The following is a 24,844-nucleotide window of genomic DNA, read 5'->3' on the forward strand; positions in this document are numbered from 1 at the left end:
TCTAGGCTCCTCCTGAAATTCCACCCAAAAGCCAAATATCCCGCTTTCTGTCTTTTGTGAGAATAATCCCGGAACTTTGATGACATAACCCTTTAAGCATAAATCTTCATTTTACCCAAACATACTGAACCTTTTAATAGCAAAGATAAATTAAGTGACCACTGCAAAACTATTATGTATACCAATGTGTTATCATTTCTATTCTGCTTTGACACACAGTAGAGTGCACCCATAGTGTTACGCAAAGCCTGTGAGCCTGTGCAGTTGGTGTTTGTATGCCAGCCAGCATTTCGTCACTGTCAAAATATCCCAGGCTCCTCTATGACCTGTGGCTTCCTTTCTTTGGGTGCTGTCTCAGGCCCCAGTGTCTCTACATTGCCTACAAGGCCTCGCACTGTGTGGAGAGGCTTAGTTTGATGTGACAGATGTCATATAAGCTGGTGAGGAAACGCCTTGCAGAGGACGGATAGAATCAGAGTCCTCAAATCTTGCCAAAGGTACAGTATGTCCAAAACCAGATTGACATGCATGGTCCTGCTTGTTGTGTTCATATAAATGCGCTGTGTAGCAGCTACAATACGTGGTGCACAAATTGTCCACTTAAAAAAGCAGATATTTTGTTCAGAGGGCGTGAATCATGATATAGCTGGGCTTGACATGTGGATTCAGATGAAATACCGGTAAATGATCAAAATCAACCAGAATGATTTGAATATTATTAATGGTTGAGTGAGCCTTGAGACTGCTGACAGATAATGCACAATCTAACACTATCCAGTAAAGGTCCCTATCAAAATTGCACCTTTATCTGTCGGGCGTCCGGAAGATTCCAGACAGAATCGAACCCGACAAACGAACGAAAAGTTGATCTAAAAAATTTTTATTGACAAAAAATAGGTGCAAAGCCTTCAAAGTACAAATAATGACGCTGGACAACAAGCCAGGAATAATGCGAAGAAAAGAAAAAGCTTGCTTGCACAAGGCAAGGAAAAAACACAAACGATAATCGCTTGGAATAAAAGTACACGAAAGACCGAATCGCATGGAGACCAAACCATGGATACACTTAAATGCACCAAGAACTATTTACTTAAATAACGAAGAACAGAAGCAAAGGCAAGGAAAGAAAATCCAAAACAAAACAACCCCCCTCCCCAAGAAAATAGAAATCTAGGCAAGAGCCAAAAATGGAACAAGAAAAATAAGAGAACGAAATTCACATGAACAATGACTTGAGCGAGGCGAAATTATCCGACACCTTGACGTGGGTCCATGAGGTCCTGAAATAGTCCCAAGAAATTGTGATGCCAGACAGGTGTGCAACAGGAAGACCGGGAACGCCTCTGCTGGACACTCACAGAACGTGACCACGACATTACCAAGACAACTGGAAAGGCCCGGTGTTGACCATAAATTTCCACCAAGGTTGAATGAACGGCCTCAAACAGGTCGAGCTGACTTGTGTCATTGAAAAATCATCATGTGCCAGACGATATGTTCCCCTTCAGTCCTGGTGGTCATGGGCCAGACAAAGGAGAGAGAGCGATTTTAACAGTACAAGGGATACTGTACTCGGTTTATGACGAACTTCCCTTCCTACTATGGCAAAGGAAGCCCTGTGAATACAAAAACATTGGCAGGTCATGAATATACCATACAACAATCAAAATGAGAAATGACAAGTATGGCGGTAACCAGACAAAAAAATACTAGCACAAATAATCACCATGTCCTGCATGTGTGTACTCTGCTTTTTCTATAACATCTCTTGTCCTGTCCATCGAACATTATGTCTTCAGTATTTTTGCTCACAAACGTAATAATCCCTTTTAAAGGATGCAGATGTCAGCTGCGCTCCAGGGTCTGAGATCGTTCAACATTGAGTGCATGTCAGAAAATATTTTCTCAAAACTAATCATGTGCGGGGCCACAGCTGAAACGTCTGCTTGAGAATCGAATTAATTCTTCAAAGTGGCTTCCGTCAGCCGCAGAGCTGGCGGAGTCAGACTGGAATATTCACCCCTATCGATCGGCCACGTGATGAGCTTTCAAGCAGCCCTCTGTGTTCGGCTTTAATTCATTCATTCATTTGCTGAAAGATCAAGTGACAGGGTGTGTCCAATGGCCAGTTGTCGAAGCATCCCTCATGTGCATTAAAATCAGGTTGGTCGGAGCGCACGCTGTGCTTGACATTGCTAAAATAGAAATACACTCGCTTGATATTGGCAGGTCGACTGCAAGATCTTCTTTACAATATGCCATTGGAGGGGAAAGATCAGGGCAAGTCCTGTTCCAGGATGCTGGCGAACAATGTCTATTCACTAAAAAGCGGTAAAGTGCCATAGAAAGAGGAAACGCATGAAAATGTAAGATTCACAGAGCTGACATCAGAACTGAGACACTGTAGTCCAAAGTACGGTGATCCCTCGCTATTTCGCGGTTCGTTTATCGCGGATTTGGTGCATCGCGGATTTTTTCAAACATTCATAAAAAAATAAAAAATTTATAATAATAAAAATCTTTTTTCCATATACATGGAGTACAGTACTGTATATGTTGCTCTATGTGACTCGCTGTTGCTTTGCAGCTTCTCCTGGACTGTTTGCGGACTTAAAAAAAAAAAAGTTTTACCTGTACTGTATATGTTAATTGGTCGCTACTTCGCGGATTTTCGTTTATCGCGGGTGGTTTTGGTCCCCATTAACCGCGATAAAGGAGGGATTACTGTATATGCAGATGTTTTCCGTGGCATCCTACATTCAGAATTGTCCAACCTCTGGGGTGCTTGACGACAGAGATTCTACTATACATCGCCCACTTTTAACATTAAATAAATACATTCAGACATTGGATTAGGGGTTGTTGCGTGATATAAAAGAGCACAAAACCGTAAATCTACCATTGGAACTCACTGTGAATGGCATCCTGCTGCTCTTTTACTCATCAGGCGCTTGAAATTTCTGACTTCACTGTTTTCTGGAAATGTCGCAGAGAATCACTTATTTAAGAGTCTGTCGTCCTGTATTTGCTTTGAGAATCTTCGTGTGTTGCTGGCTAAATGAAGCGTGTACACACAGCAGTGACACAACAAGTAGACTTTTATGACTTTATGGCTCTCGTTGCCATTCTTGCTACAGGCAACCCCTTATAACAAGTGCTCCTCGCCACTTCTAAGAGGAATGAATGAAACAGAAAATTTGTCCAAGAGCAAAGGAACCCATGCTGTATATAATGTAGTGTGTGCGTGCCTGTTCACGAGCAAGCGACAGCAAGCTTATGCATCACTCTGTGCACTTGACTGAAAGCTAAACAGAGTAGCATGAACATTCATCAGGGCTCAGTGCTCTCCATCTTATGCTGCAAGCAACAGCAGGCGGGCCCCCAAGGCCCTGGACCCCCTGGCAGAGGTCACTGAGTGTTGGCAGCAGCTGCTAAGTGAAGCTTTTCGCTTGTACTAACTAAACCATGCAGTTCTGAGGAGCAAGACACTGTTAAGTTGGAGCATGCGATCCCCTCCCGGGTGCTTTTTTTGTAGTTTATCCCATGTGACCTATGACAAGAGGCGGGATAAATTCACAGGATTGACACGACTCATGAACCACATATTACCAATAAAAGACGATTTGATACGTATTTCGATAGATGGGGTGTGATACGATTCAAGGATGTTTAAATTGAAATTGAAATGATTCTCTTGGGTTTGATTCAGTCGGATTCCGATTCAATTTGATATCGACTCATTTTAAGAAGCTATGATGAGTTTCTTATTGTCCTTGACATGCTTATGAATTAATTTGTCAATCCTCTAAATGTGGCATTTCCTTCAAGGTTTTGCCTCTCCAATAAAATATGTACACATATCAATATATATTAAAGTGGAAGGATTTGGTTACGCCGAACACCCCGACTATGTATACATTTTAATACATGTGTTTTGGACCATGGGAGATTGGAATTCAACATGGACAGGACGTTACAGCTTTGCATGGTGATGCTAACACACTCAGAAAACCCTCTGTGGTCTTTTGAAATCCGCCAAAATACAAATCCTCCTCCTAACCTCTCTCTCGCAAAGATTCAAACCACAACACTACTGTGACAGAGGAAGTGTCTACATATATCTCTCAGAGCATAATCTACTACGACATCTGGACTTGCACTACTTGCTGGACTTCAAGGGAACTTGTTGGATTATAAGTGGATAGAGGCCACCAGTGGTAGAAAAATAAGATTTTATGTTCATCTGAGCCTGGTCGAGCCACATTGAAATAAGATGTGCTTGCCATTTCTCGCTGTCGGCCCCCACGGCCAAAGCAGATAAGACATCAAGATCTGGAAAGTGTCCGACACTAGGAAGATGATCGAGGTGCAGTCACAGGAATTTTAAGACCATGAGAACAAAAGCACACCAGACACGTTAGGATGCAGTAGGCGAGAAAAGTTTTGTCATTTGATTTAGTAAAGGTTACATTTCACCTGTAAAGCTCACATAGACTTTCTGCACATCATTCCCGAACTCCCTCCCTCCAGCCTTCCAGATCAAACCTTTTGCCATCCATAACCCAGACCAAGTGCTGCACATCAGCATTCTCCCAGTTGCACACACCTTGCCCATACACCGCATGATGATTAAAATTTGCATTTAAAGTTTGACATGTTTTCCAAATTAATCTCTATGGAATTTACTGCACATCATTCCAGGTAACGCAATATGCATGGCGGGTGTGTCGGAAGTCTCGATGGGAGAATCAGCGCATCTTAAAAGTGCATAAGCCAGTTGCATAATTTAAAAAAAAAATGACGCATGCGTGAATGGGAGAACATGCCCCCAATAGACCTGCTAAAAACAATTCTGTTCATTCATTCATTTTAATTCCCTTCTTTCACTGCTTCAATGTAATTGCATGTCTGTATCGAAGTGTCAGTCCTGTGATAGACAGGTGATCTGTCTATAGCAGGGGTCGGGAACTAATGACTCGCGAGCCAGATGGGGCTCTTTTGATGATTGCATCTGGCACGCAGATAAAACATAATATACTCGCTTGTTTAATCCATCCATCGATTTTTCACTGTCCTGTTCAGGGCTGCAGTTGGCTCCAGGAGCAATTTTGATTGGATGATGCCATTTTGATTGGATGATACTGGCCTACGTTGGCCATTGCTGCGTAAACAGGTAAACGCCCCCTTTTGAAACAGCCCGCTCGGTCATTAGCGCAAAGCTAATCCTTCGACGAATAAGATGGCGAAAAGAAAAAAAAGATGACGAGGATGGTACAATTCAAGTCAAGTCAACAGTATTTATAGAGCACTTTCAAACAGCCATCGCTGCATACAAAGTGCTGTACATGGAGCAATTTAACATGCACAATAAACAGTAAGACAAATCGGTAATAAAGGCGGTAGAATAGACCGAAGGATTCGCCTTTGTGGAGAGAACAGGTTCTGCGGTGTGTTTAATTTGCAATAACAAAATACCATCGATGAAACGGTCAAATGTAAAGCGGCACTTTGACACGCGCCATGCTACGTTCGCATCAAAATACGCTGCGAGAGACAGTAGAAAGGAAGCGTGCAAGCTACTGAGCAGAGTGCAAGCTAGCCAGCAGAAGCAACTCCGCATATGGACCCGGCAAGCTGACAATAATTCCGCTAGCTTTGCTGGATCGTGAGCAATCGTGAGGAACGGAAAATCATTCATATTAATGGTGAGTATTATAACAACATTGTTTCAAATAAATAATTCAGATGCTTATTCTACTGACATTTTGTTGAATTCTCTTTTAAAATTCAGTTTATATATACATACATATATGTATGTGGCTCTCACTGAACTACATTTCCAAATATTTTGCTTTTATGGCTCTCTTAGTCAAAAAGGTTCCCGACCCCTGGTCGATAGTGTCGTCCATCCCTTTCCTGCTCCTTTACCTCAAATAAGCAGTAAATGGATGCACTGAGGGTCTAATTTGTTTCTGACCGTGTGTGTTTATGATGAGAAATGAATTCATAGGTCTGCAGCACGAGGTGAAGCTGTTCTCTCCTGTGTAATGCAAGATTTGTTTTTTCATAGAGACTTGGTTGCGTCTCGGCAGAGGCACATCGAAGGAGAGCTTCTTTTTTTTCTGTAATTAAGACATGAGACTGCATACTCTCAAGAGAACATGAGAGTAACAAGGAGATGATGCAAGGCTTAAGGAGGCTCGCACATCTCAACATCATCCCACTGCACTCTGGAGACTGTTTTGTTGTGCCAGTGCTTCATTACCACTTGAGAGCAGAGATTGTTGAAGACATACTTTAATTATGACAAATGAAATGTTGATCAATGGGTGATATTGGTGGGTGGCAGATGAAATACTTGGTGGATGATGCGATAGGGACAGGGATGAGGGTGTGGGGGGGAGGATGGGGGCTCAGGCACAATAATGACTCATCTCCACTTCTTTTTCTCCGTTTGTAACACAGAAAAAGAGTGCGGGAGAGGTGGGATTGATCCTGCAGTGTAATGAGTTTTAGGATTTAGCAACATGTCAGTGTGTTGCTCACATGTACAGTACTGTATGTGTGTTGCAGCAGCTATTTGTGGCAGCACCTAGCGAAAGTGTTTACAAAGAACTGAGAGGCATGAGGCATGATGGGAGTCCCAGCAGACGGAGCACTGATACCTCGCAGTACAGGTCTCCCATTTGTGCTCCTCATCACCCGGGGCCCAATTTGTGTCACTCACTCACTATTATTATTATTTTTTTTGCTCTTTTGTCCTGTCGTGCAAGTCATGGTTGGAAAATGAACTAAGTTGACATAAAATGGACTCAACAGCTTAGTCGTTATATCACATACCGACAGAATGTCATTTATTTAATTGATAGGGTGTTTATCCAACAGTACCCTTCCTGTAGTTCGCTCGCGCCCTATATTGTGTTTAACTATGTTTGTGCATGGTACATGTTGATTGAACCTGACTACGTATCATCACATTTAAATCTGTTTTTGTCGTCAGAAATGTGACCAACAACGTGAGTTGTCATTTCTATGTAGTCCGGTGAAATAAACTGTCTACTAACCCTCCTTTTGTCGTCTCGGAAACAGAAAACATTTAATCACATTGGTGTGCTACTTAACACTTGGTACAAATCCACTCTATCACTGTGTAAGGATTGCCATCAAAGTCACAGCAATGAGGAAAACAAAGCTCCACATTGTCTTTATTTATCCTCTTGGAGCCACTTTCATGAATAATAGATATGGAAAGATGGGGAGGAAAACAGCATATGCGAAAGAGAATGAGGTGGTTCAGAGTGTCTGGAAGAGTGATCGGTGCATTTTGGGTGACAGGGACACCATAGATTGTTGGGACTCCAACAATGAGGATGTGGGGGTAGCAGTTGCAGGGTTTCAAAAACAAGCTGGTCTGCGTAGGAGGAACACGAGTCTGCATGACATCGATGAAGACAAAGACATTTGGGCGCTCCAATTTGTCTGAGAGCAGCTGCTCCGCAAAACAGATCATAAAAATACACTGGCACCTTATGGGGGCAGCATGGCTCAGGTAGAGTGGTCGTCTCGCAACCGTCATGCTATGAGTTCGATTCCCTATGACCATGTCGAAGTGTCCTTGAGCCCCCAACTCGCTCCTGATGCAGTCAGTGAATGAAGAGTCTGTATGAAGCACTTTGAGTGCCGTGTCGGTGAAAAATTGCTATACAAGTAAAAAGGCCATTTACCTTAATTTGTAGTTGTAACTTGATGTATTTCAGTTAAATGATAAAGGAGGAAAAAACTTGAGTTCAGGAAAAATGAGTCCTCCCCCGAGCCATTTTGATAGCAGAACGAAATGCATTGTCGGATATATTCCGAGCCAAGCCTTCACAACTAACCAACCGTTGCATCCGTGGCTTAAGCTAGCAGACAAAATCGACATCTGGTTCTTCGGTGAATCCCTTGTTTATGTGTACAGAAAGTCCTTCGTTTATCGCGTCAATTTCGGATGATTATTTCTTTTCAACAGGCTATTCTTGAGAAATTGCAATACTGCTTTAAATATAATTATGTCACCTGGTGTTTATTTGTCTCGCATTCTTATCTGAACATTCCTTGATGAGTTTGATCCTTCTTCTGGAATGACACCAAAGAAGCAAATTAAGATAAAGAAAAAGCAAAATGGCATGTACAGTTCATCCTTGATCGCTGAACTATGTTCCTATCAAGTCAAATCACCTTTATTTAGTCACATGCCCACAATTGACAAATATTGAGACACGTTCAGGTTTATCACAAAATGTGGTGACATCTTTCTTTCCTTTTTCTTTTCCACCATTCCACGATTGCACAGTCCATTGTTTGCATTGTGAGATGCAATACTACAAACTGTTACAGAATATGTACTAGGTTATTTTTTAACATTACATAATAAAAGAAATAGTGAATGGAGATATTTCCTAACAGTATCTAGAAGATGATATCATTTTGAGCTTGTTTTCCACAACAAATCTTATGTCACAGAAATGTTTTCCACAACTTGCTGCAGAGCAGGTGTGCCCAATATGTCCATCGCGATTGACCGGTAGGTCCCAAATCGACTTTTCGACAAGATTTATGTGTCTGTGTGCGTGTTATTCATATTCTATATTTTTGTGTTAGTTTACACTGCATCCTAAGCATCCTGTCAGTTTCACTTTCACAAAAAATAAGTCTTTAAAAAAAACAAAAACAAAAAAGGCGGTCACCTTTAACCTACGGTGTCGCATGACCCGCATATCACTGGAAGTTGTTAGCGGTCATCCGTCTGCAATTGCAGCTTGCGATCAGAGCTGTTGCGATATATCTTTTTTTTTAATCATTATTATTATTATTATTATTCTCATGCAAAGGTTTTTTTTTTTCATGTACACTTCACCAATGTGCTGGGAGAAGCATTTCTAAACGCTGTACGTAAGCTACGATAGATAGTGAACCCGCAGAAAAAGTCCATCTCATGCCTTCGCGTCACGTCTCTACTAAGGTAGGCATTGATTTCCCTTTGACCAACTGTTGTATGTACTTTATTTTTCTATTTCGTTCATATTATTGCTGTTGCTCATCATGGCGTGCGTACGCACCTGTGTGTTTAGGCGTGCATTCACGGGTCGATCGTGGGAGGTTGGTGACTTGAAAAGTAGATCTTCGGCCAAAAAATGTTGGGCACCCCTGCTGTAGAGTGGTGCAGCATGGCTGCACTTGATTGAAATGTGCTAAGATGACGTACTTTTACCGTATTTTTCCTCAAAAAGAGCCAAATGATATATTTTAGTTTAATTTATTTTAATCTGCAACCGATGTACTTGTCAAACAAAGTAAATCCAAAGGATTTTCATTTAGTGATATTTTCCCTGAAGATGTTGGCGAAATTTGGAATCGTAGAACTCCAAGGGTGTTTGATTTCGTAAATATGTACAAATGCCCTGACGGCAGTTCAGAAAAACAAGGCGGAAAAAGGCTGCAGAAACACACAATCAAAAACACACTTGCTCTTTTTCACTGCTTTGGAGGAGCCTGCAATAGTGTGTTCGTCCGATGTCGGTTAATTTTTGGCGACACTGAGGTGAGAACGGACAGAAACAAACCGAGAGCGGCTGCTTCTAGACATATGCTCCATTTGCATGCCTCTCATCTTCCTAGGTGACAAAGGTAATCTGTTCATCCTCATCCTCGTTTTGTTTTAGAATGCTCCTCCTGCACAAGTGTAAGTCTCCCTTAATAATATTGCGGCCCATTCTCCGGATCACTGCGTGATTGCGCACCAGCAGGTTTCAATCTCTAACCTCATTATGAGTGCAGCTCCAGAACCAAAGTCATAGCAGTTCATCAAACCAACCAAAGACTCTCGTTTAATTCGTAAACGTTTGTGTCCTTGATGCACCCACACATTCACCCTATTTATTCTTATACCATTTTTTAAATCTTATTTTATTTTGAGAGTGGTCGAGTGGAGAGCCCCCACCTTCTAGGCTCACATGGGGCCAAAATGTCATTTGAAACCGCTCCAAATGTTTTTGCTCCACATGTTAAATTCCAAGCTTATTAAGTTTTCTTCAGAACACGTGTGGAGCGTGACAAAAGGTTTGATGGTTCACCTTGAAACACAAAACTTCGAACTTGCTTCTGTGATGTCAAATCAAATATAAAAATTCAATGTCCTAAAGAGTTTTACATGCCGTACATGACATACATTCATGCATTCTGATTCTACTGCAGCGGATGCACAATGAGATTATCCAGAGTGATACATTTTGTTTGTTTGTTTTTTTTCACCAGAGTACATTGTTGTTTATCAATAATAATAATGATAATCATAATAATCATTATTATTATTACTATTCCAAGCACATTCTGATTTAATTTGGTCACAATCCACACATGGGTGTCTGAAAGTGCTCTATAAATACAGTTGAGTTGAGTTGAGTTGATACTGATATTACCATCACCTGAGCATATGAAGGCTGTATGTCATATTCTACCTCCTCCGTTGTGCACATCTGCCGCAGAGGGTGGTGTCCCACCTCCAGCGGCGACATCCTGCATGTGGGTTGCATTAGAGATGCATGAGAAGCTAATGGGGAGTGAATGCTGCAGCTGAGTCTCTCATGCACACTTTTTTTTTTTCCTGGGTGCTCGCATGTATGCTCATTTCAAAAAAATAATTGCTAGTTTCTATGCATTTGTTTGTAGCTCAGAGTATGTGAGCTTACTAACTAGTGCATGTTTGTGTGTGTGTTTGTAATCCTGGAGCTTTCTCAGAACGAACCCTTACATAAAAGAGTGCAGCTTCTCTACTACAGGTGAACCACAGAACATATGTGCAGTGAGGTTCAGTGACAAATCTCGTAAAATAGAGTTGGGAAATTGCAAGAAAATACTACAATATCTCTCTCTCTCTCTGGTCTCTTTGGGAAAAAGAAATCAAAGTATAGTAATTATTCATGGGTGGCAGAGTTCTGATCCTACTGTGAGTTCAGCCTGAAGCAATGCAAAAACGTTCACGTGTCCATGCCAACAACAAACACTGGTCTTAACTTTAGCAACATTTGATTCCTTTAATGTTTTTGAAGCCTGTGAAAAAGTTGTTCCAAGGTCAAATAAGGTGGCCCCAGGGGTGGGGTGGCAATCCGGAATTTTCGGGAAAATATGTTACCAACGGATGGTATATTTCCATGCCGGTTGGACACCCCCGCGTCGACGATCATTTTTCAGCACGTGACTGCTGCATCCCGTCGCTGACTACGTCTCAGCAAATGATGGGCCATTTATGACAACTTTTTCACACCTCGACGGTTATTTTGCGGCCACCGTGATGGCCGCCATTGACATCTATTCCCGGGCCGAATTCTTTTCCCGGTACGTCCCCGAGTGGCACCCATGTCCTCCTATGTTTCTTCCTGTCACTTGTGCATTCCGATTACGCATGTCACATGGTTGCAAGCAGTTCTCTCTCTATACCTCACGTGCCAGCAAACAATAGAACCCTTTTTTCAGATTCCTGTTGTCTAATCGTGTTACGTATCGCTGACTTCAATGCAATTTTTCTTGTCACATTCCTCGTCCTCTCACCGCGTGTGCATGAAGAACACCACGGGTGCATAAAACCTCTTGAAGGATAAATAAATTGCACGTTTCTAATGATCCATTAATCTGGGTTTGCTTTTGCACACCCTGTCGGGAAGGAATTTAAAAGATTATCACAGAACAAAGTGTAATCAATCTGAAAGCTGGCACAGCGGGAATGATCTCTATGATCTCGAGACACTTGTCTCAAGTCCTGATCACCAAAGGCATCTGGAGTGACCCAAAACTCATACTGTACATACTGTGTATATGCTGATTGATTGAAGACACAATTGCCCTCTAGAGATGATGAACCTGTCCAGCTTTCTCGTGATGTATTTAGCTACTCGCCGTTCGCTACTCTCCTGAGTAGCTACACATTAATTAATGATCGAGTTGGGATGATAAGTGAGCCCCATATTTTCTCTGATCCAAAGGGACACCAGTCGCGTATAATGTACAGGAAGCAGGAATGGGAATTGTGTGTGTATGCAGTGCTTGTATGGTTTTAATGAATCTTACCATTATATAAGGTTGCTGCATTTGTGCCTTTTGGAATCAAGGTAACTATATTTTATTGTTGAAATAATTGCACGGCATATAATTGACACCTTGTGAAATACATTGGAAAAAAAACATTCTAAACCCCCTAAATTCTTCCCCCAAAATTTTCAACATTCATTATACATTTTCCATGGAAAATGGGGGCTCAACTCCCAAAGAACGCACCCCCAAACAATGATAACAAATATTTTAAAATATTTTTAAAAATCAGTGACTCTTGTGAATCTGAGGTAACTGAACTGTAAGTATGTGGCGGAAACACTGTTTTCCAACTAACAAATAGTCTGCCAAACACAAATTGCTTTACATTCTATTTTCCAGCCATCCATCAATTTTCCAGTTACGGTGACACCCAGTTTATTTCAACCAAAAGGCGTGGCCCAGCCTATAGTTGCCACCCAATTGCAGGGTATATATAGACAAACAGAAAACAAACAAACAAACAAACAAACAAACAAACATTTGATTCCATATCCTGTATTTCTGTGTCATGAAACGGACTGTGTGAATGATGTAGTAATATAGGTAAAATATATCATCCCCTACACATACAAATGCTCAAAGTGCAAATGAAATAACAATTTCAGACTGTATCTGCTAACTACAAAACAGCCCCCCCCCCAAAAGAAAATGTCTTCTATTGTGCTTTCAGGGATACGTATCCCTGTTTAACTTCATCCCTTTAATTAAGTGACCTAAGTTGACTTGTGATGCTGTTGGTGTTTCATGCAATATTTTTTACGTGCTCCTGGAGAAACCAAAAGCCATCCATCAGCCAGCAGCTGTATGCTTTTAGAACACGCAGCCTCACTGCAAATCCAAGCAGACACTGCTGAGCATAGCTGCCGGAATTGCGTGACAAAACACGGAATATAACTTGTGCACAGGCCTGGGCTCACAGCTGATAGTGACTTAGAGTCCGCATGAGCTCTTTGCTGGCACCGACATTGATCACAAGGGATCACTGAGGGCCCCTGGTGGCTAATATTTTCAATCCTCTTTCAAATTGCAACGCCAGGATATACAGAAGATTTAAAAAATAAAAAATAAAAGTGAAATTGAAACATAATGTCCTCAAATAACCCCAACAATATTATATTATTTCAAAGTAGTTTATTATGATGCATTGTGTAACAAAAAACGAATAATGCTAAACTAGAGTGTCCACTTGTTTATACTCTGTCCGGACGAGTTTTACAAATTCATGAAAATGTCCGGCTTTAACTGTTTTTCATGGGACCAGCAGACATATGTTTAATTTGACTGATGTTTTGTGCGACCAGTGAGAGGCAAAATTCTTTTTAAAAAGAAAATAAGATTCTCGAGAGCAGCGGTGGCCAACCCACGGCTCGCGAGCCTCATGCTGCTCTTTGGCCGGCTCAATGCGGCTCCGGGGCTTTCAAATGACAAGCATCGAAAACGCCTCGGCAGTGGCGCTGCCATTCAAACAACGGCGTTAAATACACAGAACTTACTACGTCAGCCTATCATCAATACTGTTACTTGATTGACATAGAGGGCAACCAATCAGATGACAACTGAATCACCGCTCATGCGCAAACAGCGGTGCTCAGCGCTAAACGCTAAGCTAGTCAGCGAATTACCTCCAATTTTAAGGCAGGGGTGTCCAATACGTCAATCGCGATCGACCCGGAGCTAGCGGACTGGTCGATAATTAAATATCCATCCATCCATCCATCCATTTTCCGAACCGCTTGATCCTCACTAGGGTCGCGGGGGGTGCTGGAGCCTATCCCAGCCGTCTTCGGGCAGTAGGCGGGGGACACCCTGAACCGGTTACCAGCCACTCGCAGGGCACACAGAGACGAACAACCATCCACGCCCACACTCACACCTAGGGACAATTTAGAGCATCCAATCAGCCTGCCATGCATGTTTTTGGAACGTGGGAGGAAACCGGAGCACCCGGAGAAAACCCACGCAGGCCCGGGGAGAACATGCAAACTCCACACAGGGAGGCCGGAGCTGGAATTGAACCCGGTACCTCTGCACTGTGAAGTCGACGTGCTAACCACTGGACTACCGGGCCGCCTATTTTCATAAATATGTAAACAAAATTATTCTCTGTATTCTTTATGTCATATTATTTCCACTTAGTCGACTGGCTTTCAATGTTATTTAAAATAACAGAAATCCAGAGAAAATGAGCTTTTTGTAAAAGCATGCATTTCAAGCATCATTTCAAGTTTTACACTATTTTTTGCTTTTGTGGCAGCTCAAATACCTCAATAATGTGTTCCTCCTACAAAAGAACATTACAAATAATGTTTTTGTAGCAAAATAATTTATTTGCACACAACAAAACTATTGAACTATGAACAAAAGTGCAGCTGTGGAGAAGATGGTTTTTGGCTTCCATCCAGTTTGTCACCATCGATTCATCCCACCACGTCCAGATGCACGACCTATAAATTATAGAAACATAAAAAGTTGCAAATATATCTTGCTGCAGAGTGAGGTACAATAATTTTATTTACCTTTCTTTCCACCACCAAAGCGAGGAGTCGTCATCTTTTGGCTTCTGGTTGGACAATCTGTAATGTATAGAAGTATGTACAATTACCACACTTTTATTTTTCTATTTATTTTATTGTTGCTTTCCACTTACATTTCAACATCTCTCACACACACACATACATGCTCGCACACTGCTATTTACACCATTCATTCCACGTTGCTCAGCATCCAATTTGAAATGAAATGGAATATGAATTTAACAGTAGTGGTTTTAGCAGAGCTGAGCGGACCAAATGTGTCCTGTTTTTTTTTTTTTTAAACCTATGGCGACATGCAAGTCAGCGCATTTACAGCGCATATTTTCATCCACATCTACGAGACGCATCAACCGTACATAAATGATTAGTGTTACTGACAGTTAACATTTTCAGTTATTTGCTGTTGTATAGCCTATTCTCAAAATGCAAATGATCTGTTAACTTTATTTTCAAAGAATAGTTTGTTTTGTTATTGTGTGGTTGGTATCTTATATGAAACTGCGACGTTGTGCAATTTATTGGACAGACTTGTTGATGATCACACAGCGTAATTTTGGTGGCATTTTATTTAGTATTTTTTAAATCTTTTTATTTTTGACAATATCTGTAAATTTAGTTTCCTGTTCTTAATTATGAATGCATACTTGATGGTTTTAAATGCTCCTGAAATTAAGTGCTGCCTGAGAGCCTATATTGTGTTAATATGTGTATGTGACGTCACTGAAGGCCTAAGGTTGAAATGCACGGCCCGCCACTGACTTAACTAGATCAGAATGCAATAATATTTTTCCACCAAAAAATATATTTCTTCCATTAGATTAGATTTTTTGAGGTGCATGTTAAATATCGCAATAATATCGATATTGCAATTTGCAACACCCATACATGTTTACATGTTTTTCCCAAAATCGTGCAGCCCTACTTTTAAATATACAATGGTTTTGAAGTATACCATCCTTGAGTGTCATTTCTGTACCTCGAGATTGGGAAGAGTGTTTTTTTTTTTTTTTTGAGATCAGCATATGGTTACCCTAGCTAAATTCAATAGAAGTTTGTGTAACGCAGTCAGAAAACAGTCTGGTCTCTGACGACATCTGGTGGCCAAAAGTCTGCAGTTGTTTGTTGTCAGTTCAAAATATGCAATTTCGAAAGTGAGGGGTAATCAATGCTCTTTGTTGTTCACTTTCTTGAGTCTTCCAATATTCTAAAATATATTTCTATATCAGTTGTCATCTACATGAAAAGTATAAACAAGAATACACAATTAATATGATTTTTTTTTTCCTGGCTGTCCGTGACCCACCCAAAATTCGTTCGCGGCCCACTTTTGCTTTCCGACTCACCAGTTGAGCATCACCGTCTTAGAGCATTACTGATCTTATTTTAGAAATACTGACGCGAGAATGGTAGGTGACATGTAAACTTGGGAATTTGTACAAGTTGTAGTGCATGCTGCACTCTCGTCTCACATATCTGAATATTTTATTGTTCTATAAATTGTAACTTTCTATGGCTTGGCATCGTCTGCGATGGGAATGAAAAACAACAATGGAGGATTGCTTTGGGCGCAAGTGTACAGATACAGTCACCAAAAACTCATTTTCGTCTTATTCTTGTATCTCTCCCTTTGCACCTCAAGAGGGTGCTGTTGTCCTGCATATAGTTGTGCAACAATGTCAGTCAGCACGCAAGTGAGAGCGAGGTCATATTGGTGATCGTAATAACTGTACAAAGTCGCTGATAATGTAGTGGTACACACGCCGTACTTATGTGCGGGCAGCGGGGATCGGTTCCCGCTCAGTGACGGTGTGAATGTGGATGTGAATGGTGGTTTTTCTCTGTATGTGCCCTGTGATTGACTGGCGACCAGTTCAGGGGTGTCGTCTGTCTTCCGCCCGAAGTCAGCTGGGATAGGCTCCAGCAACTCCCCGCGACCTCGTTCAGGATAAGCCGTGTTGAAAATGGATGGATGATACTGTACATATTCAGTAGCTCAAAAATCTATCTGTCCATTTTATGATTCTGGTCGATCCCTGTTGACTTTGCAAGTGGCATGCTGCACCCTGGATTGGTTGTTTTTAGTCAATTCCAGGAGAGATCCAGACTACTTATGCACACATTCACACCTATGGATAATTAAAGGTTTTCTGTTAACATAATACACATGTATATCTACAACATTGATGCTTATTTTTCTTATCCATATTTGATAAACTCATTGTTTATTGGTGTGATTTTTAAAAAGAAATAATTCATTTAATTTCTTGAAAGAATTTGAGGAACACGACTCAAAACTCAAGGGCACCTTTTCTGAAAGAGGATAGTTTTTGTCTTCAATATTTCTGGGCATAAGTAAATAGTGATTTTCTGAATTCCATGTACTGGATGTGAAGACCATGCTGACCAAACATGAACGTCAACATGTTTGACTCGTCGACTTTCACCCCGGCAGCCATGTTTGGCTACCGTGTTATATCTGGCCTGGTTTGGTCCGTGCGTATTTTAATTTGATTGTTGTGGAATTGGAAAGAAAGAAAACCACACACACACACACACACACACAAACTCCCTCTCATTCCATCTCCTTTGGAATTTGTGACTCTCCGCATTGACCCTATTTAATTTCCATCATTTATCCCCTCCCACAACTGCCTCGCACTCTGCCCGAGATGAAGATTGAGGTTTTGCTCATCCACTCAACACGTCTGATCACAGCAATTCAATTTTTCTAATCTAAAGATTTTGCTTTCATTTTTTTAATACTACTAAGACACAAAAAAAAAAAGGACGGGGGAGCTGTGGGAGATCAATTTGCGAATATTGTAATTTAATTTGATTCCTCCTTTTGATCAATTGCCATCTCATCTTTTTTTGTCGTCAAATTTGCTCTCCTTTTCCTTCAGAATCACATATTTTTCTCCATCAGCATCACAGTTACTCTAAGGCCTAAAATGTTTGGATTGTTTCACTGCTGGGGGCCCGTGGAGCATACGGGGGAATTGTTAATCTGTGATGGATTAGAATGCCCAGATTGTCATTTTGATTTAAAGAACCAGATAAGGAAAATATGAGCACAAAGCACAAACAATAATAAGTAGATTTAGTCAGCAAGAAGAAACTGCACTATAATGAAAAAGTGAGAAAGAAAGTCACGAGTGATGTGTGTGTGTGTGTGTGTGTGTGTGTGTGGTGCATCCCATCACTAAGTACAGTATTTGCTTTGCCCCCTTAAAATCTCAAGCAACTCGATCACAGGGACATTCAGATCAGATGAGCTCTCGCTGCAGTTGTCTTTATTTCTAGGTTTCTGAAGTTCAGCTGGTCTCTCCCGAATATGTTAATTTGTTGTTGTTTGCGTTTCCTACTCAAAATGACTCAAAGCATCCCGTGGAATCAAAAAGTGGGTTTGACAAATTTGTACGAGGAAACCGATTACTAGAGGAGGCCCAGTTGTACTTCATCATCACCATCATACTGTGCAGTGCAACAGGAACAGGTGCAACATTCGCTTTATTTTTTAAGGACCATTTTCGCAGCATTTACCGACCCCAAATGCAAAGAAGTGGGTAATTGTTTGAAACGTAAATTAAAACAGATGATTTGCAAATCAACCTATTGTCAGTCAAATGCAGTTATCTCAGTTATTGTTCAAACTGAGAAACTTTTTTTTTTTTGCAAATATTACTTCACTTGAAATTTGATGCCCACATCAACCCCCCCCCCCCCCCCAAAAAAAACAAAAAAAACCCAAAACTGGGACATTTGACAAAAAAACACCAGTTTGGAACATTCCACCAGTGAACATTTTAATTGGAAACAGGTTACTGGCACGATCTGGCTCAGTTGATCACAAGCAAGGAAGGGATACGCTTGACCACTTTGGGAGCGACTGCATGAAATAAATAGTCTCACAGTTTAAGAGCAACGATTGTCATTGTACAATGACAAGGAAAACATTGATTTCATAATCTGTGCATTATCAAGTCATGAAACGATTCAGATAATCTGGAGACATTTCAGCACTTAAGCGGCAAGCCTGAAAATGAACACTGAATGCCCGTGACCATTGATCTGCCAGGCGGCACAGCATTAAAAAATGGCACGGCTGTGTCAAGGGGATTGCCACGTGGCCTCAGGAAATGTCACACGCGTCTCCGACTCCGACTTGATCTGAGAAGGACTGACACATTGTGAAAAAGTGTGCTGTGGTCTGATGAGTCCACATTTCACATTTTTTTTTTGGAAATCATGGACATCATTGGCCAAAGAGAAAAATACTATCTGGATTGTTATAAGCGCACACTTCAAAAAAAAATTGTGACGGTCCCATGCTGTGAAATAGTATTTGCACCGTTCCTGATTTCAATGTTCTTTGCATATTCATCACATACAAAGGTTTCAGTTCATCAAACCAATTTTAATATCACACATAGACGAACGACCCAATTAAACACAAAATGCAGGTTTTAAATGCCAATTTAATTTCTCAAGGCCACCTAAAAATCCAAAACTTTTTTCGGGCCATAAAAACCGCTGCTCTGTCCAATATACAGTTGGCATGTTGACATGACAAGAAAAAAAAACCCTACAGACAAGGGCCGAGCAAAATGACATTCAGTTGAACAGGCTGTTTTAAACCAGGGGTGTTTTGACCTGGTGAAAGAGTCTCGTCCTAACTGCCATTGCTTTGCCGCTGTGTTCTTGGCGCAAAGTAGCACTTCTACTTTGCCAGGTGTGCAGTCAGGGGGAAGACAGGTGCAGACTGCACTCAGCCGTCAAACTTGGAGGCCCTGTTTGCGCTGCTATGTCACTGGCGCAATATCCTTTGTGAATAGGATATGAAGACAATTAAAGGTTTTACAAGATGTCGCGGTTCATTCTTTGTGCATCATGCCCACAGTGTTGGCCTCACTGTTCCAATACTATCGGATCAAATTTGGCACACACAGCAGCCATCATGCACTTCAATCGTCTCTCAGTTAACTTCCACGGCGGGAAAGAAACACGATGACGGAAAAATGTCAGCAGGTGTTAGATTAAAATGGAACTGCCTTGTGTGGTTAACATGTGCATTGATGTGTGTGTGTGTGTGTCTGTGCGCGCGCGTGCGTGTGTGCGTGTTTGCACAAGCTGATGGAACCCCTGTTATCCCTGAAAGGCTTTTATTGATGGACTTGACGCCCTAATTGGACATGTGGCACGTGGCTGACACCCTCCCTCAGTGTGTTCAACCCGTATGTCTGCATCTGTGTGTGCGCACACACGTTAAAATGTGCATTATGAGAGTGCAAGCCCACTCTATCTGCTCTGTATGAGGTCATATTGATTTTGAACTCCTCCCTCTGCTGGACAAATTTGACCATTCCAGAGTGTCTAATCGTAGCCATCGGCTTTGACTTTTTTTTTAGTTCCGGAAACTATATAAATGTGTGCAGTACTTCAATTGAATTACTTGGATTGAATGTGGTTTTTTTTAAATTGCCATTTTAATGTCACACAATAAGTCATCTTTGAAATCAAGATTAACTTTGTTTTGTAAGAATCTAAAGCAGGGGTGCTCATTACGTCGCGATCGACCAAGGATCAAGGACTGGTCCCAAGTCGATCCGTGGTGGAGAGGGAAAAAAAAACCCATTTGTGTCTCTGTGCATGTGAGGAATATATTTTTGTGTTAATGCACACTGCACCTTAATCATTCTATCAATCTCACTTTCACAAAAAGTATTTTAAAAAGAAAATAAAATAAAGCAAGTCATCTTTAACCTCAATGACGTGTGACTGTGTCACCGGAAATTGTTAGCGCTCAGCAGTCTGCAGTTGCAGCTTGTGATCCGAATTGTTGCACTATATCTTTTATCATTATCATTATTCTCTTTCAGAGTTTGTTTTGTACAATTCACCGAGGGGACGGGCAAAGAATGGGAAAATGGAGGGCCAAGAGTAGCATTTTAAACCGGTATGCGTGAGCTACGATCGTTAACGGGCTGCCTAAGTGCGTCGCATGCCTCAGCGTCAGGCTGTTGCTCATTACGGCACGCATGTGGACGTGCATGCACGCGCGGTAACGGGTCGATCTCGGGAGGTTGGTTGATCGAAAAGTAGATCTTCGGTCAAAAAAGTTTGGGCACCCCTGATGTAAAGGGAAGCAGACGTACCAGCCGGTGCAGCTGGTGTGTGTGTGTGTGTGTGTGTGTGTGTGTGTGTGTGTGTGTGTGTGTGTGTGTGTGTGTGTTGTGCGCGTGCGTGTGCTCACGCATGTGCTCTGGTCAACATCTGGCCTATATGTTGATCAACTACAAAATATTTTGGGATTTAACAATTGAAAATGTCCTGACATGTTTATGAATTTTTTTGTGTGAGCATTTGTGTGTTTGCGCACAATGACAACAATGTCTGGAACATGCAAATGGGCATTGATGGATAATTAGTGGTTCTTGTGCATGTGACAAATGATGTGTGTGCATGTGTGTGTGTGTGTGCGGGTGCGTGCGCACGTGTGCGCTGGGAGCTTTTACTTCCCACCATTTGCTTCAAATCCTGTTTTTGAGCAGGCGGCTGATTCTTCCCTCGATTACTATTTAGACATCATCTCATTTATGGAGTACCATTGTTTTATCACTTTGTTTGTACCTTCTGCTTTCTCATTTCCCCTCTTTGCTGAAGTCGTGTAATTTCTTTGCCTACAGTTCCTAATAGTTGTTGGGTCCAGTGAGAGTTAGTCTGAGTCCTTCATCTTTTTAGTTTCGCTCTCAACGTGTTTTCTTTTCAAAGCCCACCGCCCATTTGCGAGGGGATGGCCCTCATCTGCAACATCCGCCCGGCTGCGGGCGGTGGAAGATTCGACGGGGTTGTTAAAAGTGTTGTTAAGAGAGTGGCTGGCAGCTGTTCCCGACAGGTTGGGGATGGAAGGGCAGATGGTGTTTGATTAGCGAGCAGACTGCTGATTGAATGAGAGGAGAGAGGGAGGATAGTTGTGCAGAGGAAGGATGCAGGGAGGAGGGGTGGATGGAGAAAGATGCAGGGGGGGGGGGGGGGGTGATAGGGGAGGAAGGTGCCAGGTTGAAGGAAAGAAGGAAGTGGGATGCCAAGAGGATCGAAGGAAGGGACGGGAAGTGATGCAGGGACCATGGGAGAAAGATGCAAGGGTGAAGAACAGAGAGAGGTTGAAGGAAGGGAAGGAAAGATGGAGGAAGGACACATGGTTAGGGAGTAAAAGTGTTGGTAAATTGATTCGCAGGTTATTGTGGGAGCTGCCCACCTGTGATAAATAATGAAATAATATAAAAACATGTTTTGAGCCTTAAAATACGCCTTCCATACACATTCCGCACACAAGGCAGCTCAAAGTGAACAGCTAAAGACATCCAAAGGCAAAGCAAAGAGAACAACAGTAGTCCGTGACAAATACATTGACAACATGTAAGGAGATTTTCAAACCACCACTTAAAGACATTTCAAAACAATGTAAAGAAATAACTATAACCATGTCTTTGTTTATTGTACTTGCTTGTTATTGCAATACTCGTGAAGCTCATACTACTGGACTCACATTTCTTGAGTGCTTGGCATACTTGGCCAATAAAGGTGATTCTGACTTCCCTTCTTTTGGCAGCTTATTCCATTTGCGTGCAACATAACAGCTAAATGCTGCTTCACCACGTTTGCTTCGAACTCTGAGCTCCACTAGTTGACCCGAGTTTGCAGACCTCAGAGCACTGCTGGGTTTACTGTATATTCAAATAGGATTTGCTTCATGCATTCAGGACCCACGCCATTTAGTGATTGATAGACCAGTAGCAGCCAGTGTAAAGCATTTAGAACTGGAGTAATATGTTCTGATCTCTTTGCTCTGCTCCAAATCCACGCTCAAGCATTCTGAATGACCTGTAGCTGTTTGATGCTTTTTTTTTTTTTTTTTAGGGTGACCAACCAGAAGACCGTTGCAATAATCAAGTCTACTGGAGATAAAAGCATTGATAAGCTTCTCCTGGTCTACTTGGTGCTTGCAACCCTTCAGTCTGGATTTCAGCTGGTAAAAGTGATCGAAACACAGCTTCAATGCTCAGAGATTGTACATATATAATAATAATGGAATACAACAAAAAAAGTTTGTCATAAAAGAAGTCTGACACGTTACGGTGTGTCATGTCATTGAAGCAGCTTTTACTACCGTGTGCCTTGTCTACTCAAAAATGAACCATTTCATCAGGAAGTAACTCTTTGTACTCATGGACACATTCTGGCCACAGCTTTTTCCAACAGCCATTTAAAGTTTCCTTCTTCATCTCCTTTACTGCCTTTTGTATTTTTGGGTTGACATGCTGCTGTTGTGTTATCATGCCAGTGCGCCTTCCATGTGTTGGCTCTGTCAGAATCCATTGCCGTAACAAGGTAGCTGTAGTATGAAAAAAAAAAAAAAAGATCCGCAATATGTGAACTGCGATATAGTGAGGCATTACGGCCCTGAAGGAGTTTGGATGCACGGTCCTCCCTGAGGGGTGATCTAGGGAGCGTGAAAGAACATGTCCAACGTTTGGAGGAAGGATGCAATGAGAATCCTGAAAAATGGAAGGGAGGATGCAGAGGATGCTGGAAAGATGCCTCAAGAATGGGGTGGGGTGGATGATGACTCGGGAGGAAAGAAGAAAGACAGAGGGCTGATGGCTTGAGGTAGTAATGAATAGAAAAAAAAGATGCGGTAGGGGGTGCTGCTGAGTGTTTGGGGATTGAAAACAGCTGTTGCAGAGTGACAACAGATGCATTTGGGTGTCATCTTTGAGAATTGAAGCAAATAAACCTGCAGTGCTGGCTGATTGCAGTGTGCTCGAAAAGCCGGCGGTCCAGTTTGCATCACTCGTCTGTTGGACGTTTGCGTCATTTACGTCTTTTTTTCTGCTTGGAGTCTTGTGGTGTTTGGGAGTGATTGTTGGCAAGTGCTGCATCCGTTGTGGAGTCCCAGCTCATCCATCTTCAAAACAAGTCACCTTCTGTTACTTGCCCCTTACTCCAGAAGCGAGGCCTTCACCCATGACGTACAATATCATGCCATCTCAATTGATACCGTGTTTGTGTGTGTGTGTGTGTGTGTGTGTGTGTGTGTGTGTGTGTGAGAGTTGACAAAGAAATAATCAGCAGGCCAACACAAACACAGCTGTTTTATTGTTGCACTGTTCAGATGTGCTTTACTAGGCAGACGGCGAGAGAGAGAGAGAGAGAGAGAGAGATCATACAGAACATAACATGCCCCCACCCCACCTCTGGTTCAGTCAGTCCCACACTTTGGCACACGGGAAGCCCCTCATCTCGCTCCGTCTGTGCGTTTTATAGTCTTTACAAGTGCTTCTGCAGTCACGGACGGATACTCATCTTCCGTAGTCTAGGTAGGCCCACATACAGACCCCTGCCAAAGACAAACAATTCATGATAAAGTGAAACCCGACCCTGACTCTTCATCGAAATCAACACCATAATGGTTCCCTGTATGGTTTAACTTTTGTGGGTATTGGTTTCTTCTTGTTGTTGTTGTTTTTTTGTTTTTGTTTGCGCACATTCACACATTAGCATAGTTAACAGTCCTTGCCGATGCCACACATTCCGTCTTTTACTGGTTGCTGGATTCACGCCAATTGTAACTTTGAAATCTCATAGAACATCTACAAAAGTGTTTACAATACGTGCAATTGACGGTACCAGTTAGGTTTGGACTCAACTTTGTAGCATCACAAGCATTGAGAAAATATGTGCAAACTTTGACAGGTCCTATCCATCACATTGTTGCTCGATTTGCTTTACGTAACTGCTTCTCATGTTTTGCTGCTGTCTATTCACAGGTGTAAAAACACAAATGATCCCATTGTGGGGCAAAATAGAAGCTTTTTCTGTTGCATTCTCTGCTCGGGATCGGGTCATTTTGAAAAAAAATAATTATAGGCTATATTGACTTGAAGATGAATGTTTTTATCCTTTTTTATTTCATCAATATGCCCATTTTATAGCAGTCCCATTCACATCTAGAAATTATTTAGACTTGTAAAAATGAGTGGAACATTAATACTTTTTGACTTTCATGAAGAAACTGAGGCACCTGAACAAAAACCTACACAAGCATCGAGGAGAACATGCAAACTCCACGCATTATTCATATATTCTAAAATGCTTGATAGTTTTAGGTATCCCAAAAAATA

General features: G+C 41.7%; 1 long non-coding RNA gene across 1 annotated transcript; it reads right to left on the reverse strand.

Annotated features, from left to right (window-relative positions):
• Positions 1–14,430: 14,430 nt before the first annotated feature.
• Positions 14,431–14,722, reverse strand: LOC147210992 (uncharacterized). Its single transcript, XR_015102188.1, has 2 exons — positions 14,643–14,722; positions 14,431–14,570 (listed from the first exon to the last, which is right to left on the reverse strand). It is a non-coding gene; the product is annotated as an uncharacterized LOC147210992 (long non-coding RNA).
• Positions 14,723–24,844: the final 10,122 nt, after the last annotated feature.

The sequence above is a fragment of the Hippocampus guttulatus genome, chromosome 1, assembly GCF_054856545.1.
Source record: "Hippocampus guttulatus isolate MCC_2025c chromosome 1, RoL_Hgut_1.0, whole genome shotgun sequence".
NCBI lineage: Eukaryota > Metazoa > Chordata > Actinopteri > Syngnathiformes > Syngnathidae > Hippocampus > Hippocampus guttulatus.